The sequence below is a fragment of the Macrobrachium rosenbergii genome, chromosome 5, assembly GCF_040412425.1.
Source record: "Macrobrachium rosenbergii isolate ZJJX-2024 chromosome 5, ASM4041242v1, whole genome shotgun sequence".
In the NCBI taxonomy this organism is placed as follows: domain Eukaryota; kingdom Metazoa; phylum Arthropoda; class Malacostraca; order Decapoda; family Palaemonidae; genus Macrobrachium; species Macrobrachium rosenbergii.
Genome location: NC_089745.1, coordinates 33,750,377 through 33,757,687, shown reverse-complemented (window position 1 = coordinate 33,757,687; position 7,311 = coordinate 33,750,377).

Here is a 7,311-nt window from a genome sequence, read left to right as displayed (position 1 = left end):
TTTACCCGTGCACGAGTTTTCATTTATATAACAGGGAAGCTAAACCGCCCTCCTCGCAGTTTATTTAAAATTTCTAATAATAAACATTTATGACGCTGGCAGTCACGGATGAAATAATCACCTACAATACTTTGCAAAAGACAGGAATCTTGGCGTAAATTTGCACGATAAACAAGACACGCGTGCTAGTGGTTATAAAGAATATAATGTAAATTACCAAGATTTTATTGTCCCATAGCTTTCTCTTACTTGCCGCTGAAGTTGCCGTATTTGTAAATAGTCTCTGAGCAAACAAATGCATTGTTTTAAAGTAAAAAGTTATTGAGCACAATCAGATAGCTTTAATACGGATGCAATGCTTGCGAAAAAGCAGCCGCAAGCTTATCCCATACCATGCCCATCATAATGTAGGTCAGATGATTCAGACATTCAGTGGGGGCTGTGCCATTATTGCAGACCGTGAGACTTGCTTGAAAGCACGCAACGTTTCCTTGTCCCAGTGTTCACTTAATAAAGTTTGTTTACCCTGGTATTATCCTTAATTTTATATTTTTTAATACTTCTAAAATGCTGCATTGAGGTGTAACTTAATTACAAATTTGGCTAGGTATAGTAGGAGCACGTTAACATCATGTAGTAGGCTAGAGTGAAAATATATTAAAACCAACAATGATTCGACATTCAATATCTGCCTTTGTGCAAATCTCTATAATTGGCATTTTCTCATCAACTATATCGCAGATACAATATAACAAAATAAATCAATTATATACATATTCTAGTCGATAGTACTTGCCAAAGATTATCATGCACCGTAATAATTTGTACTATTTCTGACGTAATTGTGGTTGTTAGTTTTCTATCTAACAGAAAATCAAATAACTATCATCAAATCCAGGATAGAAATTCTGCTAATAAATACACCGAAACATGATACGAGGACTGCTATTACACCTTATACCTTATCAGAGAAGACCTATGCAGAACACATACACACCTACTGCATTTGCGTGTGCGCTAATGTACTGTACGTATGGGCATCTTGGCAGATGTTTTCACATAAAGTCAAAACGACCTCAGAGCGAGTTCTACTTGACATCTACGACACAATTCACATATTTCTAGGAAGTAAAAATAAAATCGTTCCCAAACATGTTCATGGTCCATTGCGGTTTAGGAAAATTATGAACATGAAGAACTCAATCAACATTTCAACTTATAAAACAAAAGACTTCATTTATTAAGGAATACATTTATATGACTGAATATCCTTATGCTTGTGTGGGACGTCTTTTACCCGTATAGCAAATCGACAGTATCTTGCCTTTCGGTAATAAGTACAAACGTTCCTGCTCCTACTGTTGTTGTTGTGCTAAAGTCTAGCACATTCCTCTGTGGCACTGACGTAGGATACCGGTCAGGTAACTTTTTTTCCCTCCGTTTTATGTGAAGCTTCTAAGCCTGTACTGCGCACTCAGGCACAACGCATAGAAGGTAAGCCTGCAAGTTTAAGTTTCTTCGTCCCTTGACTCCTCTGTCCTACGAAAGTCACTTTCTTGGGAGATAGTCCTATGATGGCCAACAGCGGCTTGCGCAGCTGAATGCAAAGGGGATACATAATTTGTCTACAATGAAAGGAATACAAAATAAGCCACCCCTTACCATGAAAAATGAGTGTCGGTGGTACGAATCTAATTATAAATGGCCTTGAGAAGCGGGCAATGAGAGAGTTCCCCATGACGTCATCATAAATAAGACCACGTGAAAACTGTGGATATTTACATCGCATAGTACGAGTATTTTCCAAATAGCCGCTTACAAAATACGAATTACATAATTCAGAAGCTCTTGTCAATCCGTAACGTGCAGGAGAATGTTGTTATGCCGGGAAAGAGTCCCATTGTATAATACTATCCCTCTTCAAACGTTGTGTGGGCGTGTAAAAAACTGACTATGCAGTGTGGCCTTTGCCCAGAGGCAATGATCACCCGACTCAACGGAGTTAGTTCTGCCCCACACCAATGGTGAATGAATGCCGTCAAACTTCTTGGTTGTTGCGCGTCGGTTCTCATTTCATGAAGGCGATTCGACGTGACTTCCATCATGGCGATTTGACAAACTCGCGAGAACAACAAAATGTCACGACTAGGATAAAGGACAAACGTCAACAGAGGATTAACGCGAGCCAGGGGCGTGGCTTGGAGGCCATGTGGGCAAAACAAAGTCCGTCACTTTTAAAGAAAGAAGCAAAAGCACTACGTTGCCCAGACAGGCAAAAAATGTTGATGGTATCTAACGGTTTCCTCTTGTCTTGAAGACGAGCAACGGCTCCGGCTCTGCAGCTGACACATTAACTTCGATGCAGTCTCACGCACATCAGCAACCGACCCCAGATTATAAGGCTTCTTGCCATGTTGCAAATCATGCACCAATGTTTGTATCGGAATTTGCATGTGCTTGTAAACAAAATGGAATAAGTGAATGTTAAGAAAGGGAGCAAAGGAATTGTTGGGAATGGAAAGTAATCAAGCTTGCAAGTTCAGTTCATCAAGGTAAATAAAAAAAAGGGTCTCCCCATCTCGATGATTATGAGACATTGGTACACGACTCTGAATTACAACAACCTCCGATGACGGTGATCTGGCTGATATATATTCGAACTTCCCACAATAACTGCCTAAACATTCTTAATATAGTCAAATGATAAATCTTTATCCACAATCAAAGTGCTTGACAGTTATTATTAGATAATAATGAAACCGAGGCCGTATATACATACATTCAGTACATACACACACATATATATATACATACATTTATATATAAATATATGTATGTATATATAAATATATAAATATTTATATATATATATATATAATATATATATATATATATATATATATATATATATATATATATATATATATATATATATATATATATATATAATCGTTTGTTTACTTTCATTTATATTAGGTGAATTCTGTTCCATGCTAATGGTTGTTTTTAGGTAATTGCTAGACATTCTTTGATTTAAAAGTTATTACCTAAAAAATTTGAGGGACTTTGAGGATATACAAGGTTGCTGCATAATCATATTTAAGATGTCCATAAGATATGCATAACTCTGATACAACAGAATGATATCTGCCTAGTAAATAAATTTCCCGACGAAAAACTTTGCAAAGTAAACCACAAGTTAATAACAGATTGATTCAAGCAAAAATGAAAGAATCTTTATGTTAACCTTAATAATATGTAACGGACATTTCAAAGTGAATCACGGCCTACTACATCAGTGGCAATTCGCAGCCCAAGGGTTAAGTATAACAACAGCAGAGTAAAAAAAAAAATTGCAACAGAGCATTTCGTAATCGTTGCATCATATCCAAAGACGACCCACATTAAATTAACACTGACACGCCGCCACCCTCCTAAACCGACCAGTTTTGCTTCTCGGAAGGCTTTGCTGGTGACTCGAATTTCGAGACACACATGTGAATGGAGTCGAGGTGACTTCTCGAGATAGAGGATCATATCACTTTCGCCGTCTGACTCCACTAATACCCGATTACTGGAGAAAAAAAAATTTGAAGGGGGGTTATATTTAGACACAAACTTTAAAAACAGAGATGAGATGAACTACAGAAATTAATAATGTTCAGTTAAAACATAGCAGAAAGAAACAAAAATGGTGGTAGGATCCTTCTGAGGACCCAGAATCAAAGGAAAATGATTAAACGGGAGTTGTCACTCGCACTAAAACTGCGTAGGGAGGTGAAAATATTCAATTACATGTGCTGTTTCAATTAAGTTCAAAATATAGAAGCTGCACTTCCATCCTTGACACATAAACGTACGCACAAATTCATGTCCATGGAGAAAATCACCCAACAAACGAAACACTATTTGCCCTTTATTTATCTTGGAACACATCTGCCCACATGTTATAGGTAGAAAGATACCACGTCCTCCTGTGGTTACTGATTTCTGTTTGGTCATCAACTAGAAAATTTAAAAAGTTTCGGGAAATTTATCTCCTCTCGCTGACTTTATTGCGACAGATAGGCAATAGCTTGATCAGTTATCGTTTAGTTTTAATTTCTCACTTTTGTAGAATGTATAGCTTTCCCGCAGCAACTGGTAACGCGCGTTAATTAATGAATTATTTCATGTGAACGCTTAAAAATCGTCATTATTTTTACTTTTACCAACGCCTTGCTTCCAGGTGCTGCAGATGGTCGACTGGGCAAATTCTGAGACTGCACAGGACCCGCAAATATCAATTCAAAGCAGTCAGAAATTTCTAAAAAACATAAAAAAATGAAAAGTAAACACAATAAACATTTGTTGTTAGGAACAACACAAACTGAAAAAAAAAACGGGATGGGGAGGATGGCTGGAGGGCTAAAATAAAGATGGAAATTTCTCAGGAAATAAACAACAAATTTTCATGATTCAGGGTCAAGAATTAATGGAGAAAGATGTGAAATAATTATATAATGTGGCAGTCAGGCAACGTAGGATGAAGAAAGAAAAACAAAAATGGATGCAAGTTCAAAAGGGAAGATCTGAAACTCAACAAACGTGCTGACATGCAATCTCCGTAAATGTAGGCTATAGCTTTCGTCCTCTAATTTTTCTTTCTGTATTTCTATCATTATCCACAATGAAAAGTCATTTATAACTAACAAGATAAATGACTATCTACTTGACTAACAAGCTTCCGCAGAATACAATACCGATGTAATGATAAAAAATTAAATTAAAAGAAAATGGGCAAATACAAACAGATAAATAACTGACAATTAAAAATACGGACGGCAGGTAAAATCTGTATAACTGCAAAAGTAATTCACAACAGAGATAAAAGTATGGCTGAATGCGACATCAAACTAAAACTAAGGAATTCAAACCAAAGGCTTAAAAGAGTTACAGTACAGAGTCTGTGGCACTACCCCAGCTCTGATAGCAATGGTTATGTGGTTATCTTCTAAGGTAATGCTACTGATATTCCTATCAGCTATGTAACACAACTGAAAGGAGGTCACGTTAAGCTTTTCCCAACAACCTTTTGTCAAAGTGTGCAGCAATGCGTGGCTTTCAATCTTTCGAGTTCTTTTAGTTTATTTGTTTGTTATGGCAAAATTTGTTTGTGGGTCACATAGTGAGAAGACAAGAACTAGAACATCTCTCTCTCACTGGTAAAATCAATGGAAGGAGGCCGAGAGGAAGACCTAGACAAAAATATATGGATGGATTGGTGAGAATGACTGGAGGAAGAATGTCTGCAGCTCAGTTGCTGCAGAGAGCCGAAATAGAGAGAGAGTGGCGAGCCATGATTGCCGTCGTCCTTGGGGATATGGCACCTGGATGATGATGATGGCAAAATTAATGCATTTTGCTGAATCTCACGCTTAGTTGTTTTGTTTGATGGAAATCCTAAAGTGAGACAGCAAAGGCACACATACACATATGTTTTTCTATATATATATATATATATATATATATATATATATATATATATATATATATATATATATATATATATATATATATATATATACAGTATATACACACACATATATATATATATATATATATATATATATATATATATATTATATATACAGTATATGTATGGATGCATGTACTGTATATATATTTGTTTCCACTAATTAACATGTGATTCATTATGCTCTCAATAATGAGCAAGAAATACCCCATAATAACGAATTCTGTTTACCTTCTGAGTGATTTACAAATACCCTTTGGGTGTAAGTTATTCCCAAGGTAAAGAGAATGAGATATTATGGAGTATTTGTGCCCCAGATTTGGGATATACATATATATATATATATATATATATATATATATATATATATATATATATACATATATATATATATATATATACATATATATATATATATATATATATATATATATATATATATATATATATATATATATACACAGTATATAGCTATTCACCAATAATCCAATTTTCCGACTAAGGGGTGGTTTTAGAAGAAAGGCAAAACAAGTCACTGCCACGTAATCCCTGACCTACAGAGGTAAGGAAGAAACATGGCCTCAAAGGATGTTCATCGTCATTTTAACTTGCCTATAGACGAACACTAGAGATAACTACGATCACCAATTCTCTGATAACACAGGACACAATGAGTGGGCCAAGGTCGAAGTCCAAAGCGGCGACGGAGGGCAAGCGAGAACACGGATTAAAATCCAAGACTTGGGCACCTAATTGCACGCTAGTGAGTTGGTTGGTCGAGTGATTAAAGTTCGTCGTGGGTAAAAAGAATGTACTTGATGACTGTAATATTAACAGGTATATACGGCAACCTCTCAGAATGCAGCTGGACCGTGATTTTAGAAAGCATATGTATTCTTAATACTACACACGTGAATGCATATAAGTACACAAATATGTAAGAGTGTGTGTGTGTGTGTGTGTGTGTGTGAGAGAGAGAGAGAGAGAGAGAGAGAGAGAGAGAGAGAGAGAGAGAGAGAGAATCAGTTATCGTTATCGTTTTGTAGAGCAATGAGCCACTAAGATACATAAACAATGATAGATGAAATCTTCCCTTTTTATTCCCACGCCACTGCCAAAAATAACCTTCGGCCCTTCTTTCGTGGCTACAAACTCTTCCACACATCTCACGTTTCATTTCTCGTGACACAAGATCGTAGATGCAGAAAGAGCTACACAGTGTTAAAGGGAGACACAAATATATACAGAAGTAGGAAGACAGATAAGTTGAGAAAAAGCAGAATGAATTCTACATTTTAAATATCTGGCAGAATATAATTAAAGATATAACAAAGAAAACGAAACACAATGCATGTTAGGATGCATGATCCGAAAGAGCCATGGTACTAATTTTATTTCATAACCCCAACCCTCACGTCCCGAAAACAACGCACGAACCTGATTATTTGGCCGCAAACTATCTTCTCTTGTTAAATTCCTAAAAAACTTTAAATGTTAGTGTCCTTTTCTTTATCGAGATAATCCTCATACCGCTACCACTACAAGACTTCACTCCAGCCATGAGCAACTAAAAATCCCAGCATTACTGAAGCGTCGAGGGTGGGTGTATGGCACTCTGCGACCAGGCACCATGGACAAAAAGTGCTCTCAGTGCCACTAGTGTCTGAACATTATGATGCCTGGCCTTTTGGCAACTCAGGTACTCAAGGTTCAAGTGTGAATAACAAAATGTTGCTTTATCATTCGGTCAATACATTCCTGAAGGTGAACATGACTTGGAGTAATAATGTCCTTTC